This window comes from Apium graveolens, chromosome 10 (genome assembly GCF_009905375.1).
Source record: "Apium graveolens cultivar Ventura chromosome 10, ASM990537v1, whole genome shotgun sequence".
NCBI lineage: Eukaryota > Viridiplantae > Streptophyta > Magnoliopsida > Apiales > Apiaceae > Apium > Apium graveolens.
Window position 1 is genome coordinate 16,164,477 of NC_133656.1, and position 20,078 is coordinate 16,184,554.

Sequence of the window (20,078 nt, forward strand, 5' to 3'; positions counted from 1 at the left end):
TTGAAGAATTCTAGAATTAAATATGGATTTTACAAATAAAAGCAATCAGGGAATCATTCAGGGCTAAATAATTAATGAAATATTGATTTCTAAATTTTATAAAATCCCATAAATAATTATTATAATTATAAAACCATAAAAACAATTTTAAAGATATTCCAAATATTTATGCAAATAAATTTGCACTAAATCCACTTTTGAAAATGAAAACAATTCAATACGTCTCCATAATTAGTCATGCGGACAACCTGATACACCATAAATCACACATTGCTGCTAATTAAACAACACATAGCGGTCAAAACCAATACACATATTCTATTTATTTAATAATTCCCATAGTTAAATATTTAAATAATTCAAAAATACACGAGTCGTTATATCCTTCCCCCCTTAAAAAGATTCTGTCCTCAGAATCTGGTCTAGTTACACAAGTGATGATATTTGTCAAGCATATCTAACTCTAATTCCCAAGTAGACTCTTCTACTCAAGGATTTCAAATGTACTTACTATGGATATACTATCATTTCCAATAACTCGCCTTTAATGATCAAGAATTTGGATCAATCACTATATGCAGAATAAACTTGGACAAGAGCCCATTGGCTCCTAATCACTCACTTAATTCAAATCAGATACTTATCGCTTTAACATTGACGGGTAAAACGCACTATATGTGCACACTGGTGTGACGGTAACATCAACTCAAGAACAACTTTACCTATATTTATCAATACCTCGAATGGTTCATTAATTCAGGACTTAACCTGTCCCTTCTACTCAAACTTATCCAGTCTCTTTCAAGGTGAAACTTGTACTAACACTATTGGTCCTATTTCTATACTCATATTCTCTCTCGATACCATTTCGCCTTCTTTCTTTGTCTACTCCGAGCTGCTTCAATCAATATCACTACGCTCTTGTTGTGCTGAATTAACTTAGAATTTGACAACTTTCCTTCTCCCACTTTATCCCAATAAAAATGGGGACCTACACTTACGTTCACAGGAAGTTTGGTAAAGTGGCATTCCAAAGCTGACATCGATGATAAATTATCATTCCAGTGTTTCCTTAAACTCAACCTCTCAACATATCTTACATTTCTTGAATCACTTCCGTACTCTGACCCTCCGTTTAAGGGTGATAGGCGGTGCTCGTTTTCAACTTGGTTTCCAAACATTTAAACATCTCTTACTCTTTTCCATCAGTTAAGGCTGAAAAGTAATCTCATATATTCATGTATTATCACCTTTAAGTATTTGAACTTCAGATTCCACTCTTTCCAATTCAGTTATTAACTCCTTGGTGGTTTTAATTACATCCAATCCTTTCTGTCGGCATAAGGCATCTGCTACCATACGGCTTTGCTTAGGTAGTTGTTAATGGATTAATTTAGAAGCTTTTGTTAACCTTAGTCAAAATTTCATTTTTGAAGACTCAACATATAGTTGCTTTCCTTCGGATCTTTGGAGAAAAATTCTTGGGCATTCCACACAGACTTTCTTATTCCTTGAATAGCTGAGGATGTTATTATTAATAGATACAATTTGCTTATCCAAGTACTCCTTATACACCACGTTCCTTAATTCCTTATAGTCACCTGATACACTTGTTATTTCATATAATATCACCAAAGCTTGCAATACTCTTAACTCACTTTAATCGTAATCTCTGATATGTTCTCGGGTCGGATCTTAAGTTAATCCCCGAGATATAACATACTTCTTGAATTAGGTCTCGTAAGTAATCAATTCTTTATATGGGTCACTTATTCTTATTCGTTGTTTTGTTAAACTCCTGATAACCAGTACATACTCTCATAATTTCATTCCTTTTTCTCCCTCAACATCACTGGTACACTTTACGATTTGCTTCTCGTAAAACCATTCCTTGGTCTGCCTTATTCACTAGGCCTCCAGTACTTCGCCTTAATTCTTTGACATGCCCAACGCTTCCTAATCCATCTTGAAATTTCCTTCCTATACCTGGTTATCACTATTTTTCTTTAAATTCCATATATCTTGGCATTTCTTCAATAAATTAAATACTTTATATTGTGAATTCTCTGTGGGATCTCATTTCTTAATTCTTCTACTTGTAGCATCCAAGTGCTGGAAGAAAATCTAGGTATATCGTGATTGTTCTTCTGGGTGCATAATCTTCCTCTTACTAACTGTTAACATCATGATCCATTATCTTCCCTTGACATCTCCTTATCTTTTCTTAGCAATTCTGACTAAAAGGTCATACAACCCATCCTTGTTTCCTTGAGATTATATGTCTAACTTCCAACTCCAACTTCTAAAATTCCATAGATAATTCTTCTGGTACAGTTTCAATGTTCATTCTTTCCTTTTTGCTTATCGCCTGCCTCTACATTTGCTTTTCCTCGTTAGCTTCGTCAAAGGTATTGCAACTTTCAAGAAATCTTGCACAAATTTTTGATAGTAACTGGCCCATGATAAAGCTTCTTACTTTTGTTGGTGTTTCTTGTCTCTTTTCATTTATAGCAACTTTAATTTCTGCTGAATCTCTTTTGACCTTCTCCACATTGACTATTTATGATAAGAACTATACTTCATACAACTTCTTTCTTCTCTGACTCCCCAATTATCATTTAATGCTTCACATGGTCCTCCGTTGACTTTAAGTAACACAATTACAACTCATCCAGATATTCCTTAAAGATTCTGTCCATCAAGTTTAAATATTATTGGTATATTGGTTAATTCAAATGACATCCCTAGAACTTTATAACAGCAGTACTTAGTTCTGAAAATTATCATTGATATGTTTATAGGTTCAATCTCCAATTGGTAACGCCCAAATCTTAAATCGATTTTAGAAAATACTTTGCTTCTTCTGTTTGATCAAACAAATCAGTAGTTCGAGGTTACAGATATTCACTCTTGATAGTAAACTTGTTGAGTTTTCTTTAGTCGACGCATAATCTCATACTTCCATTTTCTTATTCACAATTAGTACCGGTGCACCTCATAGGATACACTGGGTCTAATCGCTTCTTCTTCTAGCATCTCTTGCATCTGCTTTGCTAACTTCCTCATTTTAACTGGTGCCATTTTACGTAAGGCCTTGGTTACTGGCTTCGTCTCAGGTGCTAAGTCAATCGCGAGTTTTATTTCTCTATCGGGAGGAAATATTGATAACTCATCTGGAAACATATCTTGAAACTCCTTAATTGCTATCAAATCTTCAAATTTTTTTTGCTTTTGACTTTTATTTATCCCATAATGACCATAATGCTCACATCTTGATCACCGTAATCATCATTAACAAATTCTTTACCCTCCTTCTTCCTTTATACCTTATCATATTCTCATTTGACATCTTCAGGACTATCTCTTCATCACGACGGTTGGTCTGGGCATCATGCTTAAATAGTTAATCCATTCCGTAGAATAATGTCAAATCCTCTTATTTCAAATGATATCAATTCTTCACAACTTATTACCAGAAATCTCAATTCCACCATTGGTACTTACTTATTCAACAATTACACGTTCTTGACTTGCTTGTCCTTTGATCATAATCTTATTGATTCAATAGGGTAATTCATCTAATCAACAAAACCTTGAGAGATAAAAAAATTAAGTTTCTCTCACATCTTTTAATACTTTAACGCGTAAGGTATCCACAATAATCGTTCACATCACTGCATCCGTATTCTGAATAACATATTTCACAGACAAATCATAAACTCTCGTTCTTGGAGACGTATTCCTTATTGGAGTAGATTCCCTTGACTCTTAGTGCATCCCTTACTGGGGCTAGTGATTTGCAATTCTCGCCATATGTCCTTGTTTGCTTTCCATGCGTGAGAGGTAGATGGAACTTTTCCCGCTTGGTCCATAATACGTTAATTTATGTTGAAAAACTCTTGCAAATAACGACAGTACAACGAAACAACTCGAAAGATTCATAATTCAACAAAAATTAGAGTTGAAAAGAAAGAAGAAACAAGGATTTGAATATGAATGAGACAACCATATTGGTATTTAAGATGGTCAGTCTTTCATACCATTTGGCATACAGCACATGATTAGGTGGCGTCCCACCCGACTCTTCGTCTTTCTGACAAAGTGTCTCATCATAACACTATTTGTCCCAATCAGAAAGCAAAACTTGAGGAAAACAATTAAATTTGAAAGGAATGCCATATCCTCCTTTTCGATATCATCATAAGGAGTTTATTAAGAAAAGAAGTTCATATATTTTTAGGAATTAAAAAGGAATATACGCTGCAATATTGAAGACAAGAACGACACCATTGGTCACCATCCACATTTCACTTGTATTCATCTTTCGAGCTTGTTCGATCATATTCCCATTGTTCCATATAATAATTTTAGAAAGTACGCTGAAATGTCTTTGTAAATTAAGCATTATGGTAGATTCTTACTTGTTAAGTCTTACATCCCTAACATCGCACCTACACGTATAATACTTTAACAATTCAATCATAATGGCGTTCTTATCTGATAACTTCGGGCTTCCTCTTTTAATTTAGAATAACCACAAACCATTCGACATAACGATCCTTTTGTTAATAATATTCTTCTTTTAGAGAGGTCTGGAAATCTTTCCAATCTTCTTCGATCACGCTCCGGCTTCTGTTAAATCAATAAATTCTTCGAACTCTAATAGTCCTAATAATTGAATGTATAGTTACTCCGTACGGTGATTCTGTTGTAAATTTTATCAAACAATATATGCATCTTATTGTTAGGAATAATCAACTCCTTCATAATCGTGGGTTACTTTATCCTCTGAATTAACAATACTAAGTCTGAAACAAATACCCTTCCAGGTAATCCGGGTTTTCTAACAAACAAGAAACTCAAGTAGTAACTTAACAACCAGTGTTTAAAACTTATTTTATTCAGAAAGGCTTTTTTTTTTAAAAAAAAAATTTGTAAGGAAAAAAATCTTTTTCAAAAACTTGTTTTAGAATTTTGAAAATTACAAACCTGGTTGTCCTTACTATATGAGTTGGTTGTTGTCCTTCCTTCATATAACAAGGTACCGAATTAAATAAATGATCAGATAAAGGTCCGTTCACTTCAATCTACCTTTTCTCCTTCATCGTGTCCATTTACCTTCCTTAATCGACGAAACTTCAGTTGTCGTTGCATGCTATCTTTTTCGTAGCTTCACATTAAGCTTCCATACTGATAATACTCCCGATATCCACTATACAATTGTTAAGTGGAACAGACTATCCAATAGTCAACAAGTCGGCTAATGTCACATCATCTTGTTAAAATATATATCACATCATCATAACACCATTATCTAATTTCAAGAAATCTCCAGATCCATAATCTTCTCTAACTCTCTATTTTCAACACTTATCTACTCTATTCCACAAGCTAGTCATGGGTGGCCTAATCACTAATAGCTTCTTGTAACCAGGTAACAGCTATCCTCCGAAACACTTGAATCTTCTTTCTAAACTTCTTCTCACCTTTATTTGTATCTCAATACTCACCATTTACTACGACTCCCGCATCCATCCTCATAGGTACAATTGCTTCATAGGACAAGTTTTAAACTGAGGGTATAGAACAAGATGTAGTGTAAACTGAAGAGATACACTCACAGCCAAATGTCTAGTAAAACAAGAATACACAGATGGAGGTTCTTAAATAGGTCGTCTCATATCAAGAGGTGGTAAAATAGCGTAGAATAGCTTGAAGAGGGGCAACTTCCATAACAGAAGGTAGTACCAATAATATTGATGGAGGAACAAGGTGCAAATCAAATCTGAGAAAGGATGACGATCCTCGAGCGGAAAGCTTCAAGCGATCGGATGATACAGGGAAATCAGGATCTGCCATTGCCGTTGTCTGGAAATCACCTCACAAGTTAAGAATCCCAAATTGCAACACGAACCGTGCCGGAGGCCTACTATGAAATCACACTCAACCTCATAACGTCTTATCTTTCTATTTCCTATTCCTAATCCTAACCCTCTACCCAATCCTGACAATCTAGGCTTGTTTCAGTGACTTATAACCTGTAGCTCTGATACCAACCTGTGACGCCTTCCAAACCCGGGTCCGAAGTTTGGGGTCCACAACACCAACACAACATATAAACCTGTATATAAGATATTATTTGCAATGACCCTTCTTTACATAACCACAGATCGCAACAGGTTAAAGTATGAAAACAAGCCACAACCTTAACTTTTATTACATCGTACCAAATCCCAACTAATTTAACTTGCAACTGATAATAAAATTATTCTTACAATCTTACTATCTCACTACTGCAATAAGCTCCTACTAGCTCGATCCACCTCAATCTGGAATCCTAGCTCGTACATTGAACTGGGAAACCTCGCTATCAACCGTATCCTTCTTAACTGTAGAATACATAAAAAGATTCATAAGAGTGAGCTAACTAGCTCAGCAAGTCACAATGACAATAATTGAGATTAATCAATGCTCAAACGAGATGATTCAAAGGAATCATGTTTATTTCTAAACAATCATTAGAATTGGACATTCATTTTAAGTTTTTAAAACCAAGGTTAGGCTACTGATCAGTCACGCACTAACCCCGAGCAAAGCACACAGCACTGCTCTAACTACTGGATCCAAGGCACACATTGGCCTAACTTAACCATTGATATGGTCTGACCACAAATCTGGTCCATACATAAAAAAAACTATCCAATTCTAAAACAGTTCAATATGATAAACAATATAATTCGATACAACAAGATCATAATCAATGATGATTAAACACTTGAATAAAATGTAAGGAAACTCATGGATATCACAAGGGTATATCAGGATATGTATAAGAAACAGTTTTCAGTCCGTAAAGGATCAGGTATTAGACAAATAATGATTTTTCAAGGTATAGTTCTTTGATGTTATAAAGAATGGTTGGAGTATAAAAGTTTCTGTGTTTTCAAACAATTTTGTTCCAGTGTTTGGTGTTTGGTAGTTATACATTTGGGGAGTAGTATCATATTTTTGTGGTTTGGTGTCTGAGGATCAACAAAGGATGGTTTACAAAGAATAAGGCTTACGGCTCAAGATCAAGAAAGATCAGGGTTCTAGGGTAAATAGTTTAAAGCACTTGCAATATAAACAAGAGTTATTTTGAATAAGAGAGTCATCTTATGAAACAGTTCGAAAATAATTGTGATATATCTTGAAGAAAAGTTCGGAAGTACTTGCCTTACAGGGCTTTATAACTATTACTGATCAATTCTGAGCCGACTCTGTCGCTCAGGCTTTAACGTCCAACCACTAGATCTCATTGGATTCGACTTCGACACTCGGGTTTTTCTTTTGAAACTCTACTGAGCTCGTCGACTGATCACTAGGTTATCCTTAGTCCATTGTCCACTTTCGGTTTTCCGACTAGAACCGGAAAAAGGACTGCAGCGGCGAAGCAATTTACAGGAAGAAGAAACCGAGGCTTACATAAATATATATAGTATATGCATATGTTCATGCGAGAGGAAGAAAAGGATTAGAGAGATTGGAAGGTTCTCTGCTAGTTCAATTAAGAATAAAAGAGGATGACACACCCTCTCCTTCCTGAGCACAAACCACGTGTCCAATAAAAGGACACGTGTTTTATTTTATAACTGAACGTAGTCTGCTAAACGCTGATTGGTAATTTATCTATAAATAACGCACACCAAAATTGATCAAAAAATTTCCGAAACAGTCTTAAAATATCCTAAATAATTCGAAGTTACTGAAATAAAATTTCCAAAATTTTTAAGCTGTTTTTAAAACGCAACTCATACTCACATTAAACAATTAACGAACCGAGCTATACTTAAAACAAATTCAGAAAATTATGAAAACAGACTTAAAATGTTACAAATATCCCGAAGTTTATAAAAATATAAATTTCTAAATTCTAAAATAATTTTTTTGAAATGCAATTTTGTACCCGGTTTTAACGAATAAACGAAACAATGCTCGGGTGAAATTAATCTCAAAAATTCCAAAAATAGTTTTAAAATTTTAGGAATATTCCAAATTTATATAAATATGAGTTTCATAATTTTTGAAGAATTCTAGAATTAAATATGGATTTTACAAATTAAAGCAATCAGGGAATCATTGAGGGCTAAATAATTAATGAAATATTGATTTCTAAATTTTATAAAATCCCATAAATAATTATTATAATTATAAAACCATAAAAACAATTTCAAAGATATTTCAAATATTTATGCAAATAAATTTGCACTAAATCCACTTTTGAAAATGAAAACAATTCAATACGACTCCATAATTAGTCATGCGGACAACCCGGTACACCATAAATCACACATTGTTGCTAATTAAACAACACATAGCGGTCAAAACAATACACATATTCTATTTATTTAATAATTCCCATAGTTACATATTTAAATAATTCAAAAATACACGAGTCGTTATATGATGCAGTTGAGCAGTCTTGCATTCCAAATCTTTTGAGTAGATTCTTGGTGTATTTGGATTGATTTATGAAGATTCCTTCATTAGTCTGTTTAACTTGTAACCCCAGAAAATAACTCAGTTCTCCCATCATACTCATTTGATACCTGGACTGCATTAGCTTTGCGAATCTCTCACAAAGTTTATCATTAGTATATCCAGAAATGATATCATCAACATATATCTATACTAATAACAAGTGCTTACCATGGTATTTATGAAAGAGAGTTTTGTCAATTGTACCTCTTGTGAAACCACTCTCTAGAAGAATAGAGCAAGTGTTTTATACCAGGCCCTTGGAGCTTACTTCAGTCCATAGAGTGCTTTATCCGGTAAGTAGACATGATCTGGATACCTTGGATCAATGAACCTTGGAGGCTGTTCAACATAAACTTCCTCTTCGAGTTCTCCATTTAAAATACACTCTTCACGTCCATTTGGAACCCCTTAAACTTCTTGTGAGCAGCATAGGCAAGAAAGATTCTAATTGCCTCAAGCCTTGCAACTGGAGCAAATATCTCATCATAATCAATACCTTCTAGTTGTGAGTAACCATTTGCAACCGGTCTTGCTTTATTCCTTGTAACAATGCCCTCACCACCAGTTTTGTTTCTAAACACCCACTTTGTACCAACTACAGATCTGTTCTTTGTTCTTGGCACAGGATTCCATACTTTGTTCCTTTCAAATTCATTGAGCTCTTCTTGCATTGTCGTGACCCAGTCAGCATTTTGCAGAGCTTCTTCAACCTTCTTAGGTTCAGCTTGAGATAGAAAAGAATGGTAGAGACATTCATTCTAAGTGGCTTTCCTTGTTCTTACACCACTGTCAGGGTTTCCAATGATTAAGTCAAGTGTGTGTGACTTAAACCATTTTCTTGCAGATGGAAGTTGACTTCTGAAGAAGAACCTCCCCCTTGATCCATGAACTCTCTGTTATTTCTTTGATTAGTACCACTATTGTTTCCTGATGCTCCCTATTGAGTGGCATTTATGACACTTTATAACGCTCCATTAAGATTTGAATTGGTGTTTTTTGTACTCAAGTTATTGGTGTTTTAATGTGTTTTTGAGTGTTTTTGCATTTCAGGCATTAATTCGGAATTCAGGTGAATTAGCATTGATTTGATGCTAATATGGTGTTAGGATGGTGTCCCAGGAATAAAGGCTCATGAAGACCAACTCATTGTAGCAAAAAAAGAAGAAAATAAGTTTTTTTCAGAAGATCGGCGTGCCCGCGCTATCATAGCGCGTGGCCACGCCCGAGGAGCAGAAACACAGCGCGCCCGGGTTGGTCAAGCGCGCGCCAGCGCCAGGTCGTGAATTCATAATCCTGATTCTTATGGGCTTTTGATTAGATGGACTTCTACTATGCATGGCCTGCTATATATACATAAATAAAGGTCATTTTTCAAGAGTAGATGTACCAGAGCTAATGAGAAGGCGTAAGAAGACCGTATAGCACAATTCAACGAAGGCGAAGAAGATCTAGTTTTATACTTGTGATTCTTAGTTCTAAGTTGTAACTTTGGATGCTAGTTTTCTTATTCTTGAACCTATACTCTTATTTCATACTTGGTTTATTATTTATTTAGTATAAATACTAAGTTTATTATACCATGCTTTCATCGAAACCCACATTGATGATGAGTCTGATTATGGGCTAATCGTTATTGTGGGGTTCTAGAGGATTTATTTATGGATTTCTTTAGTTAATTTGTTTCGATGCCTTAGTGTGTGGTGATTGTATGATAACCTAGTATTGGTTGTGCTTATTCGTCTTATGAGCGTTGCGGACTTATAAGATAGTGTGTTAATCTTTAATGAAGCGATAGTGAATTTAAGGATCTAGAACTTGTCATGCTAGCATAGGTTCATGTGTTATTGTTATGCATGATTCGTAGGTAATTTTAACCATCTTACTTACCCTGTGTAATCACGATAGATAACTTGTGCATTAAGCCATTATGTTGTCAAATTCTATAGACATATAGGGTCTCAATATAATTGGTATCTATTCATCTTCTATCTCTTTTATGGATGTCTAGTAGTATGTTATTCGTGCAATGAAAGTTGGTGTTTAGCAGTTGCGTGTAATCTGATTAGTATCATCACCATTACATGCTAAGGTTAAGAATGAAAAGCCTATTGAATGAAGTATTTACTGAAGTTAGAATCCCATGTTTGTGTTATATATTATTCAACTATCTTTAATCTCTTAGTTAATGTTCTCTAGTATAATTCTCAATAGTTAATCGTAGTATAATCAAAACCCAAATTGTTATTCATCTTAATATTGAATAATAGCCATATCATTGTTGCATAAGTGCATAAATCACAAAGTTAACCTAAAGCAGTCTCTGTGGGAATGAACTAGAAATAATTCTATATTACTTGTGATCGCTTATACGTGCGTAAATTATTAGCACGTGTTTAGCGACTCACAAGTTTTTGGCGCCGCTGCCGGAGGCACGGTGTTAACTTTTAGTTTATGTGTTTGTCATCAGTGATTGTTAAAGTTCATTGACTCAGACATTGTTACATACCTACTCTTTTCCTTATCGTGTTTCAGGTACTCTAGCGAGCGTGTATGCATACGCGTTCACGGGCTCGTAAGAGAACTCTGGATCAAGCCGAGGAGGAAGATGTAGTGGTTCGAAGGGAAGTTTTTGAGGACGAAGAGAAAGTAGAAGAAGAAGAAGAGAAAGTCGAGGAACCAGCTTTAGTAGTGATGGGAGAACAAACAGAAATTCCCAAGGCTTTGATGGACTATTCTCAGCCAAGATTAATAATATTCAGTCAAGCATCACCAGACCAGCCATCTCGGCTAACACTTTTGAGATCAAGTCGAGCACGATTCAGATGATACATAACTTAGTTCAGTTTGGGAGTTCTCCTACAGAAGACCCCAACATGCACATCAGGGATTTCATCGAGATCTGCGACACTTTCAAGTTCAATGGTGTGACTGAAGATTCTATCAAGCCACGACTCTTCCCATTCTCTCTAAGGGATATAGCACAGTGTTGGTTACATTCTCTAACACCAGGGTCTATCACCAAATGGGAGGATCTTGCTCAAAATTTTCTCATTAAATTCTTTCCTATGGTGAAGACTGCTGCAATCAGGAATGCTCTTACTCAGTTTGCACAGCAAACTGGAGAATCTCTGTGTGAGGCTTGGGATCGATATAACAAGATGCTAAGGAAGTGCCCACGCCATGACAAGCCTGATTAGATGATTATAAATTATTTCTACAATGGTTTGGGCGCACAGTCTAGACCTATGCTCGGTGCAGTGTCTCGTGGAGCCTTATAGGCCAAAAGCTATAATGAAGCTTATGATTTGATTGAGCTCATGGTAGCTAATGAATACCAGAATCCTATGCAAAGAATGTTGCAAGGCAAGGTAGCAGGAATTCTGGAAGTGGATACAGCTACTGCTATAGCTGCTCAATTTCAAGCTTTGATGATGAAAGTGGACTCTTTGGCTAATTATGGAGTTAATCAAATCACTAGTGTTTGTGAACTTTGTACGGGGGCACATAAAACTGAGAAGTGTGTTATTTCTAGCAAATCAGCTCAATTTGTGAGCAACTTTCAGAGATCACAGCAGCAAGCTCCAACCACTTATCACCCCAATAACCGCAATCATCCTAACTTCAGCTGGAGCAACAATCAGAATGCGGTGCAACAACCTTATCAGCCATACACAGCTAAGAAGTATAACCCTCCTGGTTTTCAACAACCACAATATGCCCCTAGGAACAACTTCAACTTCAGCAATTACCGCAAGCTAATGAAAAATCTGAATTGGAGGAGTTGAGGCTCATGTGCAAGAGCCAAATTATTTCTATCAAGACCTTGGAGAATCAGATTGGGAAGATTGCCAATGCATTACTGAATCCTCAACCTGGCATGCTTCCAAGCGATACTGAAGTGTCGGGCAAGAAGGAAGCTAAGGAGCATGTTAAGGCAATTACATTGAGGTCTGGTAGGGTTACAAATCCTGAAAAAGCTAAGACTCCAGAATCTAAAGTTGAGGCTGAAGAAGAAGAAGTGCAGAAGGAAGCAGAAGTGGAATCAAGAAAGACTATTATTGAGCACACTCCTCCTGAGGGTAAGGGGAGAAACAGATCTATCCTCCACCTCCTTTTCCTAAGAGGCTGCAGAAGAAAAAGCTAGATAAGCAGTTTGCGAAGTTTCTGGAGGTGTTCAAGAAACTTCACATCAATATACCTTTCGTTGAAACTTTTGAAAAAATACCTAGCTACGCGAAGTTTATGAAAGGTATTCTCTCTAGGAAGGTAAAGATTGATGACTTAGAGACCGTTGCTCTCACGGAGGAATGCAGTGTTTTGTTGTAACAGAAATTACCTCCGAAGCTTAAAGATCCTGGAAGCTTCACTATTCCTTGCACCATTGGAAAATTGTCATTTGACAAATATTTATGTGACTTGGGAGCTAGCATCAATATGATGCCTCTATCAATCTTCAAGAAGTTAGACTTACCTGATCCTAAACCTACTTATATGACTTTGTTGTTGGCCGATCGTTCTATTACTTATCCGCGAGGTATTGTGGAGGATGTCTTGGTCAAGGTGGATAAACTCATCTTTCCTGCTGATTTTGTAATTCTTGATTTTGAGGAGGATAAGAAGATTCCCATAATATTGGGAAGACCTTTCTTGGCTACTGGCCGAACCTTGATAGATGGCAGAAAGGTGAGCTCACCATGCGAGTGCTGGATCAGGATGTAACTTTTAATATATTCAATGCTATGAAATTCCCTACGGAAAATGAGGAGTGTTTTAAGGTGGAGATGGTCGATTCTGTGGTTAATTCTGAACTTGATCGATTGCTAAGGTCCGATGACTTAGAAAAAGCCTTGTTGGGGAATTCCGATAGTGAAGATGACGAAGGTGAAGAGCACTTGCAATATTTGAATGCTTCTCCCTGGAAGCGAAAGATGGATATGCCTTTTGAATCTCTTGGATTGGAGGAGCTGAAAAGTTCTCCAAAGCGCCTCAAGCCATCTATTGAGGAAGCTCTTACTCTTGAGCTTAAGCCTTTACCTAAACATTTGAGGTATGCATTTTAGGTGATGCATCTACTTTGCCTGTTATTATTGCATCTGACCTTTCAGGTAGCGAGGAGGAGAAGCTTTTGAGAATTCTTAGAGAATTTAAATTGGAAATTGGTTGTACTATAGCAGATATCAAGGGAATCAGCCCTTCTTATTGCATGCACAAAATTGTGCTAGATGAAGGAAGCAAGCCTACTGTTGAGCAACAGAGAAGGCTAAATCCGATCATGAAAGTGGTTATGAAAAAAGGAAATCCTCAAGTGGCTATATGCAGGGATCATCTATCTTATTTCTGATAGTTCATTAGTGAGCCCAGTTCAGTGTGTGCCAAAGAAAGGTGGTATAACTGTGGTAGAAAATGAGAAGAATGCGCTTATTCCTACACGAACAGTCATGGGGTGGAGAGTTTGCATGGATTATAGGAAGCTGAACAAGGCCACAAGGAAGGATCACTTCCCTCTTCCTTTCATTGATTAGATGCTTGATAGATTGGTTGGGTATGATTACTACTGTCTTCTGGATGGATATTCAGGATATAATCAGATTTGTATCGCTCCAGAAGATCAAGAGAAGACTATATTCACATATCCTTTTGGTACTTTTGTATTCATAAGAGTTTCTTTTAGACTATATGGAGTACCACCCACTTTTAGAGATGCATGATGGCTATCTTCTCTGATATGATTGGAAATAATGTAGAAGTGTTCATGGACGATTTCTCGATCTTTGGAACTTCTTATGGTGAATGCTTGCACAATCTTGGGTTAGTGCTGAAAAGGTGCGTTGAGACCATTTTGGTTCTCAATTGGGAGAAATGTCATTTTATGGTGCGCCAAGGCATCATTCTGGGTCACAAGGTTTCTAGTAAGGGCCTTGAGGTGGACAAAGCCAAGGTGGGGGTTATCGAAAATCTTCCTCCACCAATTTCTGTAAAGGGAATTCGGAGTTTTCTTGGTCATGTGGGTTTCTATAGGCATTTCATCAAGGACTTCTCTAATTTTTCGAAGCCATTGTGCAATTTTCTAGAGAAAGATGTTCCTTTCAAGTTTGATGATGAGTGCCTTTCCGCTTTTGAGACATTAAAGAAGAGTTTAATTACGGCACCGGTCATAACTGCACCTGATTGGTCTGAACCGTTTGAAATGATGTGCGATACAAGTGACTATGTAGTTGGAGCAGTTCTTGGGAAAAGAAAGAACAACATATTTCATGTAGTCTACTATTCTAGTAAGACTCTTAATGGTGCTCAACTGAACTACACCACTACTGAGAAATAACATTTGTCTATTGTCTATGGTTTTCAGAAATTTCGATCTTATCTGCTTGGGACGAAGGTGACAATTTTCACTGATCATGCCGCCATTCGATATCTCATCTCGAAGAAGGACGCGAAGCCTAGATTGATTAGATGGGTTCTTTTACTTCAGGATTTTGAATTAGAGATCAAGGACATAAAAGGGACTGAAAATCAAGTCGCCGATCATCTCTCGTGTTTAGAGGACCCAATGACTACTTCACAAAATAAGTCTTTGATTAACGAATCTTTTCTCGATGAGCAATTATTTGGAGTGCAAGCAGAAGAACCGTGGTTCGCCGACATTGTGAACTACCTTGTGAGTAACATTATGCCTCCAGATTTGATTTCCGCTCAAACGAAGAAGTTTCTGCATGAAGTGAAGTGGTATATGTGGGATGAGCCATTTCTTTTTCGACAAGGAGCTGACCAAATCAACAGGAGATGTATTCCTTACAGCGAAACGGGGGGGATCTTGTGAGATTGCCACTCAACGGCTTATGGAGGAAATTATGGTGGAGAAAAGACAGCATCTCGTATTCTTCAAGCAGGTTTCTTTTGGCCGACTTTTTTTAAAGATTCTCATAAGTTCATTTTAAAATATGATTGATGTCAATGTGTGGGTAATATGTCCAAGAGGGATGAGATGCCTCTTAATGTGCTTCTCGAGGTTGAAGTCTTCGATGTTTGGGGAATTGACTTCATGGGGCCATTTGTATCATCTTATAACAATCAGTATATCTTGTTGACGGTTGATTATGTTTCAAAATGGGTTGAAGTCAAGGCATTGCCAACGAACGATGCGAAGGTAGTGCTTAATTTTCTTCACAAGTAGATATTCACGAGATTGGGAACTCCAAGAGTCATAATCAGTGATGAGGGTCGCATTTTTGCAATCGCAAGTTCACTGCTATGATGCAAAGGTATAATCTGAATCATCGCATTATTACGACTTATCATCCTCAGACGAATGGTCAAGCTGAGGTATCTAACAGAGAGATCAAGCGCATCTTAGATAAAGTTGTGTGTCCGTCGAGAAAAGATTGGTCTTTGAAGCTGGATGAAGTTGTTTGGGCGTACAGAACATCATATAAGACTCCGTTGGGAATGTCACCATTTCAGTTGGTTTATGGTAAGGGATATCATTTACCGGTGGAGCTTGAGCATAAAGCGTATTGGGCTTTGAATAAGTTGAATCTTGATTTGGATGCAGCTGGTAAGAAGAGAATGCTTCAATTGAATAAACTCGATGAGTTTCGACTTCAAGCATATGAAAACAATAAAATCTATAAGGAGAAAGTCAGGAGGTGGCACGATAGGGGTCTAGTGCTCAAATCATTTGTGTAACATCCGGGAAATATCGTGTAATTATTTTTATTAATAAATAATTATTATGTGAATTTTGGTGAATTGTATAATGATTGATATTGAAGTTTGGGTGTTTATATATGATAAAATTAGGATGTTTTAATTTTAATTATCCAGAATCAAATATAGATAATTTTGGTAATTTTTGGATTATTATATGATTTTATAAGGACTTATAGAATTAATAATAATAATTTTTAAGTAACTATAAAATTACTTTTTAGAATTGAAAATCATCCGACTTCAACCGTTTTTGCATTTTTACAACCCAAAACTCTTCCGAAAACTCCTTCCTAACCTAATCTGATAATTATGAACATTTTCCGCGTTTTGACTTTTCCAATCCGAGGTACGGTTTGACCCGTACGAGTCCCTGTGTAAAAATTTCGATACGCTAATCATTTTTATAGATCGATAAAACCCGTAATCTCGAAAGACGGGATAATATTACTTTATCTTCGTATAAAGTGTTTTATAGGAAGCTCAGTTTTGATGATTATCCAAATCTGGTAATAAATTGTATCATCTGTATAGTTACTTAGCGGCTAAGTAATCTATTTTCGGATCCGATATGTAAATGTAATCATCGAATTATTAAATAAATAAAATTTGTGATGGTTCTGTCAGCTATGTGTTGCTATATTATTAATTGTGTTTGATTGGTTGAGTACATAGATTAATTGTATAATTAACTATTGAGCTGTATGAATTCATTATGCTTTTAAAATGATTATATTGAATATTTGTTCTCTTAAATGCTAAAATTGTTTATAAAATTATTTCAGTTGTCTTATAATTTTATTTATTAGTTTTAGGAGTTTATAAAATTTAGAAATCAATATTTTATTGATTATTTATCTTTAAATGATACTCTGATTTTAGTTAATTGTAAAATCAATATTTAATTCCAGAATTCTTCAAAAGTTATGAAATCCATATTTTATTAAGTTTGGAATATTTCGAGAATTTTAAAATTATTCCGGTAATTTTCTGGCTTTTATTCACTCGCGCGTTTATTTGTTAGTTCGTTAAAATACAGGTCCGATGCGCGTTCCAAAAATGCTTTAAAAATTGTAGGAATTTTATATTAATAATTTTAAACTATATCCAGAATTTTAGGCTAACCTCATGAAATTTCGGGTTATTTTACTCGTAATTTCATTAAACAAAATATTGATTTCAGGATAAAATTGGGGTAATAACGAAATGAATGGGATAAGGATTCTCATCCTTTTTCTCTCCTTATCTCTCTAGCTCCAATTACATCGCATGCCCTCTCTCTTTCTCGCTCGTCACTCTCTCTCCCCAATCTCTGCCCATTCTCTCCTCCCTTTCCTTTTTCTTTCATTTTCTTTTATTTCCCCTCCTCCCTGTTGTTCTCTCCTGTTCTTCATGCCGCCGCCGCGACCCTGTTGTTTCCGGCACGCCTTGTTCTTTGTGGTATTGCTTCTATTATGTGATTGGTATAAATATATACATACGTATATGTGTGTATATTTTAGTCAGGTTGTAGTACTATGCCTGCCTCCACCCTCACCATTTTCTGGTGAGTTTGGCGGCGCTTGGGTACGGGCTGCTTGTGTTGTGCTCGTATATTTCATGTTGCATGTTGCCTTAATTCGATTATTTATGATAATTGTTTTTTTATGGTTCCTGCAGAGATTAAATTAAATCAATTCGTAAAAATAAAATATATTTTGTGGGAATTATTACGATATATCGGTAGAACTCGTGTTGGACGTCCGGGTTTATTTTGATACCCGCGAATTTTACCGTTATCGGTGATGAGCCGACGGTGAACGATGATGATTTTTATCTGAGTCCTACATTTATAAATTAAATAAATTAGTTCGAGAAATTAATTTTGAAATGAAAACAAATAATAATAATTAATAATTGAATTCGTATCGGTGATTTGGATTGGTGAATTGGATTGTGAATTGGATTGTGTTGCGTTTGTTGTTGTGATTTGACGTCGATTAATTTTGATGGGTAGGCCGATAAACAAAGGAGACGCTGCCCGATTTTCGGGAAATTAATTCCGAAAATACTGGGACGTAACCTACAATTATCAGAAATGTCGAATGGGACTATATAATTATATTATACGAAACATAATTACGTGGCGTGACAAGATATTTTATAAATAATCGATTACCCTGTTTTTTCAAAACAACGAGTATACGTACTTTCCGAAAATACCTACCGAACTGAGTTTCGAAGATGTGAACCATAATTGTTATGTGTATTTCAATAATACATATAAATATGAGTCGGGTTGTGAAATTGTATGGGTAGAAGTGATAGTGATATTACGTTCAACTAGACAATTATCTGAATTAGGGTATCTCAACCCTGTAGGTCCTAGTCGGAAGACCCGAGGATTGACATCGGATTAAGAATGATCTAGTGGTTAATTGTCGAGCTCATCAAGGTTCCAATCGAAGGACCTGGGTGTTGGGAGTATATCTAGAATAGGGTAGTGGTTTGATGATAAAGCCGAACGTTCAAGTTGAACCAAAATCAACCAGTAATAACGATTAAAGCTTATCAAGGCAAGTATTCCTAACTTTTCTCGTAATATACTATAATTACTTCATTCCTATTCTAAGTTCAGAATAGTTAAATGTTTTATATTTCGCTGCAATTACTCTTAATTATGCAAGTTCATTTCATTATTGTTCCTAGATTATTGATTGATATCTTGAGCAAATACCTATTCTTCCGGGTTATTTACGAACCCTGAATTGGGGTGTTTTGAAATCAAAAAGATTTGACACCAAAATACTCTACGGATTGGATGGTTATTGTGCGGGCCAGTGATGAGCTGGATCCTATAGGCCGAGGATGGACCGGACCCTTGGGTGATAGTGCCTGGGTACCCGAATGGATCTATATAGTGAGATATAGATCTGCACGGTATCCTATCTGATCAGTAGGATATAGGTGCGAACTAGTGTTCAGTCTAATTTATTATTGATCTCAATTAACGGCATTCTCTCTCGAAAGGTTTTATGATTCCAAAACCGGACAAAACCCTGATTCAGGAGATGAATCTGGGAATTGCTCGTCACTTTTGATTTATAATTAAGGGCTGATAATGGCCAATGTTTATTCGCTCAACTGCCTCAAATAAATGGAATTGTCTAAGATTATTTAAAGATTTTGTCCAAAAATTTTCCTTTAATATTGATGCTTGGAACTCAGTTATATACTTGCTAGGCATTCTTGGTTCACTCTTGCTTTGTAAATTCTTATTTCTTTCAGAAACAAATGAGGATAAAGTGAATAGCTTTTGATAGACAGCAGAAGTTAGAAAGATCTCCGCTGCAAGAGGATGAAGATGTAAGAAAATTAGACGAGGGAATTAGTACAAAGGTATTTAAACTTGTATTTTAGTTATTGTAAATTGTAGAAGGTTAGATACTTGTTTCATACCATAACCTGTAAATGATCCGGATTTAAGAGGTCATTTGTATATGATTTTATATTATGTAAAGATGGTTTAGTAACACCAAATCTTGACCTCGGATTTGGGCTGTTACAATTTATGCCGGGGCAACAAGTTCTTTTGTTTACCTATCTTCTCCGTCTTTTTCCTAGAAAGTTGAAGTCATGGTTGTCAGAGCCGTTTGTTGTCAAAACTGTGTTTCCACATGAAGCGGTGGAGATTTTTGAGAATTATCTGGGCCAAGCATTCAAGGTAAATGGTCAGAGGTTTAAGCATTACTATGGTGACACAGTTGAAGTCATGGTGGTTAGTGCCGTTTTATTATCCGTTTGATCTCGCATTACTACGTCAAGCTGACGACGTAAAGCAAGCGCTTCTTAGGAGGCAACCCAAGTTTGTT

At 36.0% G+C, this 20,078-nt stretch overlaps 1 non-coding gene across 1 annotated transcript; it reads right to left on the bottom strand.

Moving 5' to 3' along the window:
• Nucleotides 1-11,600: 11,600 nt before the first annotated feature.
• LOC141694026 (small nucleolar RNA R71) lies at nt 11,601-11,707 on the bottom strand. The gene has a single exon (XR_012563359.1). It is a non-coding gene; the product is annotated as a small nucleolar RNA R71 (small nucleolar RNA).
• Nucleotides 11,708-20,078: the final 8,371 nt, after the last annotated feature.